Source organism: Gallus gallus, chromosome 4 (genome assembly GCF_016699485.2).
Source record: "Gallus gallus isolate bGalGal1 chromosome 4, bGalGal1.mat.broiler.GRCg7b, whole genome shotgun sequence".
NCBI classification, from domain to species: Eukaryota; Metazoa; Chordata; class Aves; order Galliformes; family Phasianidae; genus Gallus; species Gallus gallus.
This window is the reverse complement of record NC_052535.1, coordinates 35137903-35157649: the sequence shown is the minus strand read 5'-3', so window position 1 is coordinate 35157649 and position 19747 is coordinate 35137903. Positions and strand designations below refer to the sequence as shown.

Sequence of the window (19747 nt, the reverse complement as noted above, 5' to 3'; positions counted from 1 at the left end):
CACTGTGTGACTTTTTCAATCTCAGAAAACAATTAATTAATATTTGTAAAGCGCTTCTGGAAAGGTCAAGCGCTGTGTAAGCACTAAATGTTATTGCTATGTTAAGAAAATGGAAAAGGTTTTAAATCAGTTGAAAGTTATATGCTATTAGTTTTAATATAACATTTGTACTCTTGTAGCAGAACAGACATTTGTTCTCCAGTTTTAATCCATCTTACTACAATCACCATCACAAGAAAAAAAACACAAAAGGAATAAGAAATGAAAACCAATGTTTAAGATCACCACCATCACAGAAATCTTAATAGAAATGGTCAAATAAAGCACACAACAATTTTAACCAGTTCTTAGCAAATATCGTTACTGTCCTCCATCATAGAAATTACGCATGCAAAAGGACAACAGCTTATGTAAATATTTATATTTCATACTCCATACATGCACAAACACAATGTAAGCATATTTGCTTGATTTTTTTCTTTCAGAAAGAAAAAAAGCAAATTGACATTCACTGTCAGACTGTCCATCTAACACTGGTGCTGCCATCTTTCCTCTGAAAGCCTATCCTGAATCCCAACCAAAACAGTCCACCTGAAAGAGCTACAGCTGCAGAGCTATCATTTGGCAAAAGGAGCATCATTTAAAAATCAGCAGCCCTGCTATCACCTTCAACATGTTATCTAAGTGTCTGCCACACTACTTGAACACACAAATCATCATTCTTTCCCCAGCACCAGAATTCTCCATCCAGTGTTGACAAACTCTTAGTGCCATCTTTCTGTGTTATCACCCATCACCCACTTTTCCATGTTTCCACTTCTGATGCAGACATCTTTGAAGTCCATTGCAGCCTTCTGATCGTTGCTACAGCCAGAGCTTGAACACTGTCCTGTCCCTCTGGGTGGGCTAGGGTGAGGTTAACATTTTAATTCTCTGTTCAGTAACCAGCAGTAATGACAATCACTTGAGATGTTCAAATAAAAAACAAATCTACTCAAATCTCAGAAGAATTACAAAAGATAAAGCTGGTTTATGTGTCGAAAGTGAAGACAGAGAGAGATGTGAAAAGAAGGTAAAAATATCACCACCCTTAGATCCAGCAATGGTCTCTGCTCATAGGTGTGTCCCCCCAGTGGTGCGTACATATAGGGCTCCTCAGGTTTGTGTCTTCTATACTCAGGTTCACATATGCTCAGTCCTTTTTCTAGAGCCTTTCAGAAGGGAGTGTAGGCAGCAAGGGGGTTACTTCTGTGCTCTCCCCCTTCTGAGGAAGACTAACTCTAAAAACTGAACTAACATTGTATTAAGTATCAGAAGAATAAACACTTGACATCCTTTAGCCAGGGACATCCCAAAGCCAGTAGGCCTTGAGGAAGACATTAAACAGGATGCTTTGAGGATGTTGTCAACTTAGGAAGAAAACTCAAGGTCCACATATCCTTAGCTGAACCACCTTCATTATAATAGGAAAAATCACATCCACATGCCAAAAAGACCCCTGCCCAGAAGAAGAACCCTCCTGAGCATGCACAGTAATGAAGCACAGTAATGTAGTACAGAGTCAACAATATTACAATTTTGTATAAATTACTAACCAATCACCATGAGGAAGACAGACTGGAAAAGTCACTAACTCATAACTTCTGCATATAAATATATCATGGGCTGTTCTGTTTGCAGTGCTTGATCTGTGGGAAACCACTGAGCACCCAAGCTTGCACAAACCTGAAATAAATTAGCTCTTCTGAGCTTATGATCACTGACCTATTGCACACTGGGCATCAAATCCACTTTTCAGACAACACCTCCCTCACTGTAATTTAGTCCCAGGTGTTAACCCACCTAAACCAGGCAAGTACAAAACCTAAGGCTCTCACAGGTGCTCCTGCAGGTGGCTAACATCTCCTTATCCTGCTGAGTGAGACATTAATTCAGCTGAGTCTCTTACAGACATGGCATTGCAGTTGTTGATACAAACCATTCCAGGAATACATTTGCCACAGCTGACTGGCCAGAAGCAAGGGCAGTTCTCAGCATCCCCACTCAAACCCTTCAGTCACCAAAATGCTTACCTAGCCTCTCAGTCAGCAACCGGTGCTTCCACTACAGTCTGCTGTTGTCACATGGCATCCCACTAGTTTTAGCTGATGCATGAAGAACACCCTTGGAACACACCCTTTACTTGCAATAGTCAATATATCCACAGTTCAGCTTCTTCATAGACACTGTATGCTTGTGTTTACTAAACTGCTTTCACTTATATCATATTTCATTCACATAGATTTACACATAACTTAGTATACATAATGTTATTAATAAAGAAATAAAGGGTGGAGGGAGCAGGCTTTATGCCTCAAAGTCATTAAAATATTGAATTTCCCACTACGTCATTAGCTATGCATGTCTGCTCAGTATTCAATCATATTTTGAAGAACAAGAAATTGCAGACATGGAAACCACATGAAAGAAATGGCTTCAATCCAAAAGGAAATAATGTATCATCCAAAACTATATAACTCAGTAGTAGTTTAATTATAGCTTGCCTAATTATACCTTATGATACTACAACTTTGTAGCACAAAAACCAAATCTCATATACACTCACAAAACCTATATTAAAAAAGCATTATGTCTGTGCTGTATATAATGAATGAAAGCTAGAAGATCATAACCAGCCAAGAAACATGCTGTATGTTATCCATACAGCCAGTGAAATGCTACCTTGACAATCTTCTGAAGAATCCAGCTGTAGCAAAGTGGGTAACAACCAGCAATATGCCTCAATTGCCTACAAACTTACTCAGTTTGTTTTCTTAACTGTAACTCCTGGCATAAGGATTCCTTCCTACGTTGAAGGGAGAGATATCGCTGCCAATATAGTAAAAAAAAAATATATATATATATATACACAAGTCCAAAAAATACATAATATTTTAACATAAAATCACAGTGGAAGTAAATGAGAGAAACTTGGTTACATCAGAGTTTTTATACTGGGCTGCATAGACATGGGATTGGTAACACTTTCGCTTTCTGCTGGGCTCAGATTTAGATGAGGCATTCAGAAATCCCCAAGACAAGAAAAGAACACGTTCCCACACTGATGTTAAGTTTCAATAAACGTGTTGACTATGTAGTTTCCTATAAAATTCCAAGTCAGCAATGAATCCCCTATAAAAGTATTAAGCCCATACACTAACATACAGGAAACTATAAATGTTTTCCTCTTTAATCTCCAGATGATGATGGATTTTATTAAACAGATGCCACCCATCTTCCATTTAAGTTAGCTGAAAGAACAAATTAGATGCACGGTTCCATAATGAAAATGTGAATTCAATGTGAAGCTTTGTCTGACAACAGGCTTGTACAGCAAAGCTTAAGCAGAGTTAAGCTGTGGTCTCTGAGGGCTCCTCCTGGCACAGAGTGCTAGTGTAGGATAAGGAGTGACTGAAACTGCGTGCAGCCACAGATGTAAAAGGCAAAAGGCCAGCAGACAGCAAAGAAAGCTGCTGCAGTCATAGCTGGGGAGAGAGTAAGAAACATGTTTCTGGTTAGCGAAATCCATAATCACTTCATTTCTGAGATAAAAATACACCTTTTTCATTACTTTCAAGAAAACAAGACTAAGCATATTCTTATTCAGCAGAACTGCAACCAAGTTACGCCTGCAATAGTAAGCTACCATGAAAGTTCTGAAGACAGGTTTTCAGACACCTGGAGGACTGCCTGTGGATGGTACAAGGCAAATGGGAGACCTCCATCTGATCCATCACCTGGAGCAGACACAAGCCTGCTGCTTCAGCAAGTAACACAGACCTAGCAGCTGAACACCTCCTCTTGAACACAGGATGGCATGCAACAAAGGCATCACTTCTGCAGTGGCCTGGGGGATGACATCTGCTGCCAGGAAATTAAAGAACTTCTTTCCTGGATCCTTCTTCTTACCCCAAAATAGTTGGGCCATACTAAGTCCTTGCGCTATATCAAAAAGAGTTCCTCCTCACAGAATCTAATTCAAATTTAATTCAATATGTAGGCTTACAGAAAACAGTCTTCTATAAGAAAATGAACTGTAACCACATATATATTTTTTTTAAAGTCCCATGGAAACTAATTAAAGGCATTAACTTCTCTTCATATGCCTTCCTATTAAGTCTGCCCTAGTGTGCAAGAAGATGAAGATGGAAGAGGCTAAATCATTTTCCTACTCTAGGCAGTAAGAAATAAACCAGAAAATAAAAATAAAAATGGAGAGAGTAACCAGTAGCCAACAAGAGCAGTGATAAGTCCTTTGGTATTAAAAAATCTGTAGTGTTATACAAAAGACATCTGGGCTGAGTGCTCTTTGACAGCAACTCTTTTTTAAAATCCATTCAAGCCAGAGTTTGAAAGTGAAACCTACTCTGTGACAGTGTGCATCCTAAGAGTAACTCATTCTCAGATTTCATCGATAGAACACTTCAGACCTCCCATATAACAACGTACACAACTTAGGTCCTTTGCATTCAGATTCCAAATGTTCTAAAATATTTTTTCTATTTACAGGCACTAAACTGAAACTAAACACCACCCCATTTCAGAAAGTTCTCTAACCCACATTTGCCCTATTTCTATCTACAAGTTGACATTACATTTTACTGTGCAAGACACTCAATTGATTCATTCAGAAAGCAGTTTCACAAATAATAAATACAGAAAGAAAAACGTCTATATTTCAGCTCAGTAATGCACTGTGCAGAGACATATTATAGTCTCACTCCCTAAATACAGTGGGGGATTGCCTACCCACCACTTCAGTAAGTCACTGTTTTTCAAACAGTTGAAAGATGACCTAAATTTCTGCTTCCCATTCATACAATATACAGCTTATTACAATGAACCCTGTGCAAATGAACTCATCTTACTATGCAGCTCAGATCATTCCTTGAAATTGAACTCCTCTTCTTATGTATATACTAATAAACTTTAGGTTCATCTAGAATCTGAGATTTTAAGACTTGATTTAAGGAAGTGATGCTAGCTAGCATCATGGCCACAGCACTTTCAGCACAGCTATCCACTAAGGGGTTAAACTCCGACACACACATGCGCGCACACACACACTACATAAGAGGAAAAAAGCATGATCAGATTTAAAACACAAATGCTTCAGAGAGAGGATTTTTTTTTTCTTCTTACAAACAGAGTTCAGATGCTAAAATACCATTACCTATGAGAAATCAAATGTTAATCTGAAGTCACGTTATAAATTTGAAATTAACTCAGCTACCGAGAAATCACTGCCATCATTTGATATACAGAAAACAAGTTCTCCCTTGTTTGCCACGTGGGACAGTGGATTATCAAGGTTCAAAAAACAAAAAGAAGATCAGCAGGATTCCCTCAGCTCACAGAATAAGATTGTCAGCTAATGTAATTTGCATTATCTTGGGCACTGCGTACATAACTAGATCTCACAGAGACTTCCAAGTTCTTAATTTCCACAATTCTACACACTTCAAAATCCAGGAAACTCTGCCAATTAAGAACTTTGATCTCATCATTCTGAAAGTGCAGCCAGCTTACCATTTGCAAATGGGCAACAGATTACATCTAGAAAAAGGGCATTGGACATTTACCTCCCCCAAAAGATTATCCTTTCAGTGTCCTAACATTTTCATGCCAGAAATTCTACACACGTGGTAACACCTAATGGAATTCTCTTCCCCAAACTTACTCTCTTGAAAACATACAGACTTTTAAGCTTCTCCACACACTTGAGCACAAAGTTCCAAGTTTGCCTACCCACTATACTCGTATTTTGAAATATTTTCAAAACCAGCTACACCAATGAAAGTCAATCAACTTAGATAATATATTTAAACATACAAACCTCCTTACCATTACCATATGTGACAATCTGTTAGACCACAACTGACCTAGTAAACACATATATTAACAAGGTAAAAAATCTTCTAAACCAAGGAGCTTAAAAGTTGGTAATTGCACTTCCTGAGAGTACCCCCTCTGTTCGTTGAGTTGCGAGAACAATTCAGATTAATGTTTTCTCTCCAAAACCCATACACCTATTTTAAAAGATTTCTAGCATGAAATTTAAATTCTTTTAGGTACGTGTGTCTTCTTCTGTGTAACCACATAGTGACATCACCAGTTTCATGCCCTGAGCAACTACTGCATTTAAAAACCTAAGGGCAGGGAAAAAAAAAAAAGAAAAAAAAAGCATACCTGAACCTTGTTTCAAAAAAGTACTTAATATATTTAAAATGTTTTCAATATTTAAATATTTTTTTCATTTATGTTAAAAAAAATGCAAGGATTGATTCTCAGATATTGTATCTGTAGGTTACGATCTTGATCTCCATCACTTGACCAGTCTGTGCTTTCCAGGAAAAAGTGCTGAAACCACAGTCACGGCCTGAATTACTTACAGATTTAGGGAGAGATTAACCCAGCTTTTCAGTAACAGAAGTATTTTCTCAAAAGATCATGGAGGTCATGACTAGCTTTAATGACTTATTGTTTATTACGTTCAGGACAGTAACAAAATGTGATTAAGACAAACGAGGTACTTCGTCACGGCAGAAAGTGTTGTGAATTCAATACCTCATTCAGCTCTTCAAAACACAACAGCCTGTTTCTCCACAGCAATCACAAGTAATCATATTCCTTTCAACAGTGGTTCATACTCCTTTCAACTGTAGCTCATACACACCATAAAGTAGGCCAGGAGTTGCCAGAAAGCCCTTGTCTTGATGAAAGCATATGCCAGCCCTCCTCCTGCAGTTTCACATCCAACGAGATCTCCGCAGCACACAGGAACAGTGAAATGTCAGATGAGGATGAAGGATGAACACAATCCAGAAAGTTAGCTGAAGGGTACAATCATTTGTGTGATACTGATTTGGAGAAAGACACAAGACAAACAGGGTAAAAACCCCAAGGATGGACAGAGTGGAAAGCACACCCTTCCACTTACTACTATTTTTACAGTGGACCTGAGTGACTTGCTGTTTGTGAAATCTTCACTGTGCAAGGTGTAATTTCATATGCAGTATAGAAAGAAGGTCCCAAATCCAAAGCTTCTACACTGAACAACTGATGAGAAAGCTGAATGTATACGTATATATATTTCAGTGAAATAAGATCCACACACTGCTCCGTTAGAACATACAGAGCCCAAAAGACAGACAAGGTAAAAATAGCATTGAAGGTTACAATACACTAGGGAGCCTTTCAAGCTGCTCGCAATACATCCTTACAGCAAACGAAGGGTAAGCACCAGGACAGATGGTAGAAACTTTTAAAGCCTACTGGTGGCTTTTTTTTTCCTTTCGTAATCAGATGTAGCTATAGAGATTAGCACAACATAATAAACAGTGAGGATTACAGTGAAATTCATCTCTGTTTGTATTTATTCCTAGACAAATAAGCAAATATGAAATATATTCTGTTTCGCCTCTAGCCAGAATGATTCCAGTTTCCATCAAATCTGTCTTCTCCAGTAAACAGCACACAGCAGGAAAATCCTAAGGGTGTTAAATTGATGTTTGGAGAGCACACCTCCATGGATACTCAATTGATTTTGAAAACTAGACTCATGGCAAAACATTGCCTCCCTTACAAAAATCTTCCCAGATTGATATGACTATGGTCTAGCACTCATTAGAGGGAAAATACCAGTTCATCTTTAATACATTAATCACCTAATGGCAACAATCTATTTAACAGGAAAAAAAAGTCATGCCAAAGTAGCTTTTGAAATAATGGAAAATAATGGAATATAGGAGGGCTGCTCCAAGAGTTAAGCTTCCTATTTTATTATGATCACCTATGATATCAGTGGTGGATGTTGGTGGTAGGCTGAACCTTCCCACCAATATTTGGTTACATTTTGTTGCCATGTGACACATGGCAGCAAAGGGGCAGTCTGACAAAGTGACATCTGATGCTGAACTGCAGATGAAGCAAAGGTGCGTCATTTGATTCCATCATGAGGAAAACATGGCACCCATTAACATTCACCAATGCTTGATGAACATTTATGGACATCGAACAGTAGATGGGAGCACAATGAGGTGGCAGGTAGTTTGGTTCAACAGTGGCAACAGCAACATGAAAGACAAGCCACATTCTGGATGGCCATACAGCCTTTTATGAGCGCGGCATGCAGACTCTCATGCATTTTTGATAGCAACAGCTAACAGCAGTAACTACGTTGAAAAACAGTGTCCTGTAGATGAGAATTTGTTTGATCAAATAGTGTTATTGTTCTCTTCGTAGCTGTTGTAGTTTCCAGGGAAATAAACAGGAGGCATGACTTCTGGAGCGACCTACTTATATTGCACCTGTATGTACAGGTTACTGCACATAACATAACTGGTGTCTTTCCCTTAATGCCATGATTGGATGTAGAATATGATTCTGCACTTATTCTGACTTCAAGTAAATAGTGTAGGACAGGGAATAAAGAGAATTACATTTTGTGCATAATAGCTTTTGACTTGGGAATCCAAAAAAAAAAAAAAAAACCACATCTAAGCAGTGTATTCTGCTTAATTTACTTTGATATGTGAAGATTAACTCTAGGGAAATAAAAATAAGGCATTCAAGGATTCTTTCCACCACCTCTGTAATTGTTTCTATTGTCATAGATTCATTAAATCCCCCTGGTAAATCTCTAAGTATTATAGATTTGTGGCATTCAAGATAATAAAAAAGCCCTCGAAACGCAGCTTTCCTGCATTATTATGAATAATTGATAAATTACAAAAGGTCTAATACACACATACAGCAACCTGAGTACAACTAACACTGACTGAAGCACAACTAACGTGATAGTTTTGTATCTGTTCATTTCCAAGGCAAGAATTCCAACTTAAAAAGGATGCTTCACCTTGGAGTCAGCCCTGTTGTCCCCAACATACCACTATATCAGCTTAAATTTTCTTTCCAACAAACAGGTACATTTTCTGCATACAAGCTCAGCAAGTGGTTTCACAGTAATACAAACCTGACTAGGAGAGCAAACCAAGCTCATTTTATGCTCTTGAATAAACACTACAGAGCAGTCTGTCCAACCTGTTTTTCAAAATAAATAACAACATGAGTAGTTTTTGCTTTTGCTACTGTGCCAAGCACTCATATCTTATTACCTTTCACAGTCCAAGACAGACATCTCTTGTACGTTTATTCTCTACATTGTTCTTCAACATCAGCTGTGATCAGCTACAGATAAGAAACATAATGTGCTTTCTGAATGTTAGTACTGAAGTCAAGTACTGAAACCTATGCTTCCCTACATGTTAGGTTTCCCCTGACACAAAGACTCTTTTGCTTTATTTTTAAGCTTATTTTCTACTAAAGCAACAAATCACTGAAAAACATTGGTATGATTGCACACTCCGGTGTATTTGGATTTTTTCTTCGCTATTAATTGCTAAATGTTTTGCTATCACACAGAAAACACATGCCTCTATCTGAAGCTTTTCTACTTCCTACACCTCCTTAACCTAGAAGAATCAAAGAGATGCTGACCGGTAATGTGGCACAGTTTCCCATCTTCAGCTGGTACCTGTAACAGGCAACTTTCATTCAGATACTTATCTACCATGACAGCAGCATTTGTTTGAACTTTCTTCATCCTTTTCCAACAACACACACTGCACAGAAGTCAAGCCTGGCCTTCTTTGTCTCTGCTGACAGATTCACTGCATGTCAATGAAAACAGACTATCTTAAGAATACAGCACCCATTACCTTTCAGATAAAAGCTGAGTTTAACAAAAACGCCATACCTGCAACATGTTTCCTAGAGGACTTCAGTTAAGTATTAAAAACAAAATCAAGCCTTCAGGGGGTGCAAACAAATCTGGGATACGGGCCTGAACAAATCAATTCTCATCAGGTAGGCATCAGTCCAACACCCTGAATGAGTGCTCCACCCACAACTTTTGGAAAAGGTCATAGAGAAATAACCTAGGGGGAAGGAGGAAGACCATCAAAAAGTAAATTAAAAAAGATTAAGAAAGCCGCTCAGGCTTTTTTTCTCACATATCATTATGAATACTAGATCTAACAAGGCTTAGTTTCCAATAGATTTGCATACTGTGGTTAGTTCGTTTCAACGCAAGGAGCTCCCAGCAGCCAAGACATGTACAACAATCCTCTTCTAGGTCAACACTTTGATACTAAACAAAGAATGACCTTATCAGGAAGCTCTTCTCTCAACCAGAGATCTCACAACAGCCTCTTCCTCCCCTCAAATTTCATAACGCTTACTAAAACTTTAACTAAGGTTTCAGACTTCTTTCATGCTTCTTATACCAAATTTTTGCAAGCTTCATTCTCTACTTCTGGGACAGAGAACCAGTTTCAAGAGGAATGGAGGAGAACCAACAATATACCACTGCTAAAAGCACCATAGTTCATAAGCTCACACGCCTGCTCCATCTCCCTCTCAGCAGCAGCAGTTACTGCTCAGTGTACTAAATACAAGGCCAAACAGGAGGCATGGACAATAGAGCATTTGGCTCCACCAAAGGAAGCAGTACTGTAACACTAGCTGAGGATCTGGTCCCACAAGCATGTATTTGCAAACAGCTCTTAACTCCTTCACTGTTTATTACCTTTAAAACATATACGTACATTTCATAGATTTAATAAATTAAGAAGAAATAACAGATTCTGCAAACCAGTAATAAAAACCCCACGCAAGCAACAGATGAGTTCAAACTCTGGTATTTCTGTTGGGTTTTTTTGTTTGTTTGTTTTGTTTTTGATGATGTTATTGTCGTTTGGCGAAGCATCATTTTCACTGTCCTTTCAAGTCCATTTCAAATTCTCGAAACAGTTCTTTAGCTCTCATGCCTCTCTCAAGCTGTTCTGTGTCATGTCACATCTCGTTTTATTTAAACTATACAAACTCTTTAGGACAAGGACTTAGTCTATATTTAGAAAATGCTGCATCAAGATATAGTGCTGTATAAATATTTTACAATTTCTCGGGTGCTCAGCTTCAACATTTTGGAAGCTACATGTATTGACCCAGCCAAAGGTAAACTATAGGGGAAGAAAACAAATCATAAACCTGAATACAGAAATGCTTCCTTTGAACATACTTTTTTTTCCCCCCTTGTCTATTTTCAGAGGATGTAGAATCACAGTAGAACAACTACGCTGTAGGATCTTAATCAAATGAAAATGTGTAAAAGCAGGTACTCTAAAGTTCTCACAACATTTTCCAGTAGTAAGTACTTGCTTACCTTCTTCAGTGAATAGTATCACCCTGAGGCCATTTTTAACCACGGCTGTAATGTGAGCAGTGCTAATACACAGCTTTCAGAAGCGTGCTGCACATAACACTTTAAACTCCCTCAAAACAGAGTGAGTAGTATTTTCTTGGTTTTGTTATCTTCTCCACTCCTCGGTTATTAGAGAACTGGGAGTGGATTTTAAAAGCTGAACATATTTTTGGATTTTACTGCAGTGAAGCAAGTAAATGAAAGAAATCCGTTTTTCTGAACTATTGCACAACACTCACTATTCAACAATTGGAACAAAGCCTAGCTCTTAACTGAAAGCAACGCAGCTTACCTTCTACCTTCCACAAATACTTGTATTATATGCAAGTATATATTTGCATATATATTGCATATATATAAATAGTGGTATTTACCCGGAAAATTGATCCTTATGGTGTCTAGAGTACAAAAGGGATCTCTCCCAGCAAAGTAATGGATGTGTTAGCTATGAACTTCATTCAAGTTCTATTAATGCCCTAGTCATCATCATCTGTTAACACTACTAATTTGAAACTGCTGTAGGCATAAATGATAATTGTCTCTTGACACAAAAGTTTCAGATTTATTATCAAGATATCAGGCCTTAGCTATGTCTCATAGGGTAACTGCTTTCATGCCCTTAGCTCAACTAACTCTAAACAAAACAAGTTCAGACTAACTTCCCCGTATATTAATATACATATGCATAGCAGAGCTGCCGATCTAGCAGTCTAGAACAGCCTTGTTGCTTCTGGTTCCAATTTCTGCCTGTTAGAAGTTTAATCTAAAACAAAACCTACCTTTAACAGACAGAACTCCCAACTTGTACATTACTGACTTAATGAGAGCCATGAGTCAGTACTGGTGTAAAACTCACAGAGGCTGTGGCAAAAACAGTCAGCCATCAGAAACCCATTTGACCAAGATCAGGATGTTAATATGAGGGCTTAAGAAAGGATAGAGATTACTTTGCTGGCTAATGTGACTAATCCTCGAATTTCTTCTGGCAACCTCTTTGTGGAAGGGTAGAACAAAGGCACAGAGTCAGGAGAACAGAACAGCTGACTTTACTTTCATTCCCCACCAACTCTCCTCTGCCTTTTTTATTTCTCCCATCTCAGCAGATGCCCAAGAGTTTACCAGCTATGAAACAGATTAGCAGATAAAAAGAGGTCATTTGTGGTGTCAGCCCCTAACAGTTGACAAACTTACTCATCTGTGTTCCTTTTATTTCCTCCTCATGTACTCCATATGCATGTTTTCCACAACTCTGAACTTGACTTTGAGATACAGCTTTTCCAAACCTCATATACTACCTACTACTTTCCTATGTTTCTCCTCTGAATATTTAAAATCCAGGTGAGCATTTTTAACATCGTTGGTATTTTTAAACTCTGCTCCAGTTGAACTTTGTCAAAACTATAAATATCTTGTTTCCCACTTGGCACTGCACCTTCGTATAATTGCCATTAGTACAGGCTAGGTGCCTCTAGGTACAGATCAGTTTATTTTCAGACACACTGAACTTAATTCATGTCAATTGCATTTGCAGTGTCTTAGCCATTCTAAAATTCCTTTTTCTATTATTCAGGACTTTCAACACGTCATAAGAAATAGCTTATATGTAGCTATTCTATGGTTATATTTTATAATATAATTCTAAATATAATATAAATATTATATATATATACATAAATAATATTCTAAAATATTATTTAAAGTTATAATCAAGTTCTCATTAAAATCAGTAGCAGTTTAACCACTACCCTACAGAGACAACTCTTCCGAAGGAGCTTATGACTGATACATAAAAATTGAGTTGAAAATGATAACAAATCAGGATGCTTCAGTCTTTTATCCACAGTATGATCCCTACACTAACTATACCTATAAGACACTGGATAATTTACACAAAACAAAACCACATTATTCGGCTACATCATTTTGTGGAGCCTGCCATCAGCTTTGGGAACCACATTCCTTATGCCACATCTACTTTCACATTGTAAAATGGCAAAACTGAAAGAGAATAGAAAGTACCTATCCACTTAAGGCTCCTTAGCAGCTCATCAGTCTCTAAGGAGGAATGTACACAGAACAATTAGTATGCCTTCCTACAGTGTCTCTGAAAGACAACCATAGAATCACAGATAGACTTGGATTGAAAGGGACCTCAGAGATCATCTGGATCCAATCCCTTGCCATAAGCAGGGTTGCCAACCACTAGATCAGATTGCTCAGGAACGCATCAAGCCTGGCCTTGAACACCTTCAGGGATGGGAAATCCACAGCCTCTCTGGATGGCCTGTGTCAGCACCTCACCACACACTGAGTGAAGAATTCCTTCCCAAGATCTAATCTAAACTTCCCTTCTTTCAGTTTAAATCCATTTCCCCTTGTCGTATCGCTATCTACCTGCATAAAAAATTGGCCCCCCTCCTGCTTGTAAGCTCTTTTCAAGTATTCAAAGATTTCAATGAGGTCTCCCACAAGCCTCCTCTTCCCCAAGCTAAACATCCCCAACTCCCTCAACCTTTCTTCACAGGAAGGTGCTCCAGCCCATTGATCATCCTTGTGGCCCTTCTCTGGGCCCGCTCCAAAAGCTCCACATCCTTTCCATACTGGGGGCACCAGGCCTGGACCACTGTACTCCACATGCAGCCTCACAAGGGCAGAATAGAGGGGGACAATCACCTCCCTCTCCCTGCTGGCCACCCCTCTTTTGATACACCTCAGGATACTGTTGGCTTTCCAGTCTGCAAGACCACACTGCTGGCTGACATCCAGCTTTTCATCTATCAGGATCTCCAAGTCCTTCCCAGCAGGGCAGGTGTGCTTTCACATACTATGTGTTGTGTGGTTTGTTTTTTGGGTTTGTTTTTTTGTTTGTTTGTTTGTTTTTAAGTGTAGTCATGCAACAAGAGATTACACCACAATATTCACATTTCTACATATATAGCAAAACTAATATGTGTGTTACGTGATATTGGTCTGTAAATGCTATTTCCTACACATGCTTTGTGTCTTAAAAAATACATCTTTTAAATATCAAGAAATATTACAAAATTAACATGCATCAATATTTACCCAATAATATCTGTGGCTAGTTTGTAATTTTAAGCACAATAGACACCACGAATTTATCTAAGAGTATAATCTGCTCTCAGGGTATTTTGGGATGTCTGTAAATCTGAAAGAACCCCCATCAACAGAAAGCATAACTTTGCTCTAAATAAGTACATAGGAAGCCACACCATTTTCTGTACTGGCATTTTCTACCCGTCAATTCCCTTCAGCAATATGAAGAGAAAAATTATTAATATATTAATGGAAGAACTTGCTTACTGAAGCAGTATATTAATGCTTCTGAGCACTGCAAATTAAATTAACTTGTTATCGCTTGCATTGTTACAGTATATACATTTAATTCCTATTTAATTTTTTCTTGTACAGACTAAGGTAATAAGTATGCTGGCAATTAATACAGAAAATGAAAGACAATCTTAGTTTTGGCAGGGCAGCTATTCTATTATTCACATCACAACATATCCCATAGTAATATATCTTAGAATGGCATGGGTTGGAAGGAACCTTAGGATTATCTCTTTCCAACCCCCCTAACACTGGTGGGGGGGGGACCATTTTCTCACTAAAACATTTGAAAAGATCACATCAAGATGGCACATCATAAAGGAGGAACAGAAAAACAGCCAAAAGAACAAGAGTGAAAGAAGCCACACCAGAGAAGAACACCAAAGCTAAAAACGCATGGGAACCAATATATTCTCTGACGCAATGATTTGTACTGTAAAAATGTAGAGGCCAAGAGCACTTTTTTAAGCTTTCTACCAGTCTGTCACAACTGGTTAATCTCACTGGAAGACAGCAGTGACCCTCTGAAGCACTACTGAGTGCCGAATCTCAAATTCCTGATATGCTAGAACATTATAAAAAATTAAGTGGCATATTCTTGAATAATGTAAAAGTGTCACTACATTCTAGGAGTGATTGAACTACTTTCTCTCACACTTAGCAACAAAACAAAATGCTGGAAAAGCTTTTACTCCTAGACAGAAGAGGTAATCTGCTAGTGGAGAAACTTCAAGGAATAAATGCTGCACCACTTATGCTGAAGTCCTGCTACCACACCTGCAGGCAGTTTCCACATGTACACCAAATTATCAATAAACAACCAAACTATACTAGTACAGTAAACCAGTAAGATAAGAGTAAAACATTACCAATTCAGAAATATCGCCGTTTCAATCTTTTAATAGCTGCCAATATATTGTTTTTGTGAAGAATCACAAAACGTGTACAAGAAACTACAATGCACACTCTTGCCTTTTTTTGTTTGTTGGTTATGTGTGGGTTTTTTTCTTCTCACAATTACCGCCAGCCCATGTTTTCCTTTCCCTTACACTACCCTTCTATAAACTATCCTTGTGTATCCTTAGGATAAAATAACTATCCCACATAGGACAGATCATATTTCAGACAGAAACAGTCGCCTCTGCAGGAAACACTAACATTTTGTTGCTACACAATGGAAAACCATACCACATTTCTCTGCCACAGAGCTGTAGTTCACATCATCTAAGTGCTAACACTCCACCATGCAGGAGAAGACAAAAAGCAGTAAATAACAATAACCAGACAGTTAAGTAGAGAACAGCTGCACTGGCTTTCAATACAACTGCATGTGAAATAGATGGCTGCTCCTCCTCAAAGTTACAGGCTCCTGCTGAAGCATAAGGATATGCAGGAAATGTTACAGGTACAAGCCATGCCATGCATTTTAAGTGCTTACAGGAGCTGTATTTTACATAGCATCCCACACAGCCAACAAATGCAGTAGCTAAAGCCTAACAACTCAAGTGTGCGTACTTCCATTTAACAAGGTAACACTGTCTACTATCATTGCAGAAAATGGCCAAAAAAAAAACATGTGATAATGAGAGAGCAACCCAATGAAGCTGCAAAAACATTTTTTCAGGAAGCATGCATATGTAGCAGCAAGCAGACCCTGGTTTGTTCCCTTTTTTTTTTCCCCTCCAGTTTCAGCAAAACTACTTGCACTGTGGAAGACCTGAGGCACTGAATCCTCTAATAAGCGTTAACTTCTGCAAGATAGAGAATACAGCTCAGCTCCTGCCCCTAACAAGCTGGTGGTTATTCTAAAAATAAAGTACGCACTGCCTATTAATTTGACTTGAAGAGTCTATGGATTTTCTTTTCCATGAATACTTGTGCCAATAGAAAAACACCATTACATCCAGTGCTTCACCTGTTTTAATCTACCATTAATTAAAACCATATGGAAATGCCATGTTCTGAGAACATGCAATTTTTTTTTTTTTTTTTTACTATTTCCAAAATCTACCGTTAAGCTTATTTTCACAACATGTTTTTCTCTGTGCAATTTATAACCCCACACGAAAACCATACATAGACTGCATGCAGTTTTGACCTCCCATCTACTCCATACAGGCTAATCCAACAAAGCCACAGTGTCTTCCATGAACCTTCATGGAACCTGATAGACAACTTTCCATGAATCTTCATGGAAGAGCAGGAATTGGGCCAGATGGAGAAGACGTCTCTCTTGCAATTTAGAAAACAATTAGTCTAGCAACCAACACCACTCCCAAACGTACTTTAAAGTTGTTCACTGTCCAGCCATTTACTACAAATATCGTTTGAGGCATTAGGTTTGAATCAGGAGAAATGTTAATTGTACATGTGTAGTTTATGCGGCACAACGGTGCTTTCGCACAACCACACACTGAGACACGCAGATACAAGACTTCACCTTCTCAACATTGTAAGTGACTCATAGACTTAAGTACCAAGTGCTTTCTCTCCACATGACCCAGACACGGTAGGTACCTACCTATTGTCTCAGGTCATCTTGTCTGACTCCACGTCCATCCCTCTGCCCAGGCCTGCACCAAGCTCTCCCAAAGGTAGGAGGTCATAAGCTGATGTGCACAAGCTATTCCAAGAAGTCCCACAAGGCGCACAGCCAAGGACTACATTTTGTGCACTGACAGACCACTTTCCTACTCAACTAAATCCTCCCAGTGAGCAGCCTGAGAAACTGCTGCAAGAATTCTGCATCTAACAGAAAACGGATCAGCCCCCGTTAGTAAGAAAACTAAGCTCAGCTCTTGTGTGCAACCTTTCCCAATGGGGCTGGGTAAAGTTTCTATTTGTATCCGCTTCTTTCTAAGAATGAAAAGCAATAAAATAAACAAATAAATGGCACAACCACACCACCACCAAAGGGAACATCCTGGCAGTCTTTTCAGAAAACAAATGAAAACTGAACTACAAGGCAAACACAAACAGTGTAAATTGACACTTGTCCTATCGCTTTCTGTTTCCAAGCACTGAGGTCCAGGTAGTCTTTACAAGAGCAGAGGATCTGTTTGCCTGCTATGTTCCTCAGCATGAGTCACATACACTCATGTAAGTACAAAGCAACCCAAAAGCTGGAAATGCATGTTAAGATGACAGGCCAAAACACTGCAGAACCCATCACGCTCCTGATTTCAGTGGGTAAATGAACTCCAAGCCACAGAAAATATCTCTTGTTGGCACAACACACCTTGACATAGCCTGGACAGCCACATGTTACCTTCTCCTGAGTTGTTCTCCGCTTGGGATACCAGAGAAGATCAACTACCTCAGAGTGGAAAGTCATCCTCACGTCCCCAAGAGGGCCTTCTAAGGCTAATCCTCTGAGTAATTTCAGGACTGAGTCAGCCTTCTGCATTCCATCTCTAAGACAGCATTCTTGAAATATACTTTTTTTTTTTTTTTTTTTTTTTTTTTTTTACTGTTTCTGCAATAATACAGTTCCGTGGTAGCCTCAGAAATCAAGGGTAAAACAAGCCCCAAGAGATAATCACCAATGCAAAAAAGGTTTTTGCATTATTATTACTTCTAGCTAGGCAAATACAAATCCTGTTGTCCTTTATACTAATTGCATTTGTACTACAGACGCATACATGGAGCAGCCATACAAGAGCCCTCCTAAATGATTAGGCGCAATGTCTTACTATCTCAGCTTTTCTAGTTCATTAATATTTCACTTTTATATATTCCTCAGCTGCTTTTACAACATGTTCCCTTCTCTCCTTCTTAAGTGCAAGCACAGAGAAGTGTTTGAAGTAACTCATAGACCTCGCCTCACATCCCCACCTCCGTGCCCCCGGAGAGTTTAACACTTCAAGTGCAATACATACCAGAGAGAAAAAACACATCTGGCACAGAAAAGGATAAGAAGAGATGTTGAGCCTCCCTTCTAGTTGCATTCAACTATAAAGGTGTGCAATCAGAAAATAAAGCACGCTGCAATCTGTACGCAGAGACGTTTACTGTCATCAGTCTCAAAGGCAAGAGGGAGACGCGCAGCTCTGAGGGTTCTCTTCTCTGTGGAAAAACAGACCTACCCCGTCCCTCAGCAGGAAGACTTGCCGCAACTTTCTTTGCCTAGCAGAAACGTGAAAGGTCACCTCCTTCAGCCAGCAGAAACCGCGCAGGAATCAGCCAGAGGAAGCTCGGGATTTCCACAAACCCCGGTCGGTCCGTAACAGGCAGCAGCACCACCACCATCTGCTCCACCTTTCGAGCGTGCCATGTGCTTTCGGAAAACACAGGCAGCGCCCTCGGCTCCTGCCCCCAGCCCAGCCCCGCGCCAATGCCGCCCGCGTTTCTGAACGCACTTCTCTTCCTGCCATCCCCACGGGTTCACCTCGCATCCCTTCGTAAATAACAATAAACACACAGCAAGACGCAACGCCCGAAACGAACGAGAGGAAAAAGGACCCGCTGTCCCCGCTGACCCGCGGCCATGCCGCCGGCCCCTCCCGGGGACACCTGCGGGCGCCGAGCCCTGCCCGCCCCACCACAAAGCGGTTCGCACCGCTGCCTCCCCCCGCTCCGCCGCCCTCGCTAATCCCCAACGCTCCCGGGGCTCGGCGCGGGGCTGCGGCAGCGCCGATCCTCCCTCCGGCCGGGAGCCGCCCCGGCAGCGGGGAAGGACAGCGGACTCGGCACGGCTCGGCGCGGAGGCGCGGGTGGGCCGCCCCGGGGAGACACCCTCCGCATCACCTCCGCACCTGGCACCGCGGGGCGCCCCCACCCGCACACCCGCCCGCCTCCCGCGCCTCGCTCGGCTCCCCGGGGCACCCCGCGGCCTGCGGTACCGCCCGGGGCAGGGCCGGGGACGCGCTATACCTGGCCGGGCTCCTCCGGCAGCCGGCGGGGGCTGGGGACCCCGCTGCGGCGCCGCGGCCGCCGCCACCTCCCCGCCTGGCGCGCCGCGGTTCTCCGGGCGGCTTCCCGCGTCCCCTCCCGGCGCGAGGTGAATAATCCGGCCGGGGTCAGGCAGTCACGCTGCGGCTGCGGGCTGTGTGTGCGGAGCGGCGGCGTGCGGGCAGAGAGCGAGCGGGCGGGGGC

General features: G+C 40.5%; 1 protein-coding gene across 5 annotated transcripts in view; it reads right to left on the bottom strand.

The window, feature by feature from the left end:
* Positions 1-19747, bottom strand: part of CCSER1 (coiled-coil serine rich protein 1) — a 624313-nt gene extending 604566 nt beyond the window's left edge. For 4 of the 5 annotated variants that reach the window (XM_004941036.5, XM_004941035.5, XM_040699150.2 and 1 more), the window contains exon 1: positions 19526-19747. The gene's annotated coding sequence lies outside the window, so the exon portion shown is untranslated. The other variant, XM_046940422.1, reaches the window with a different exon arrangement.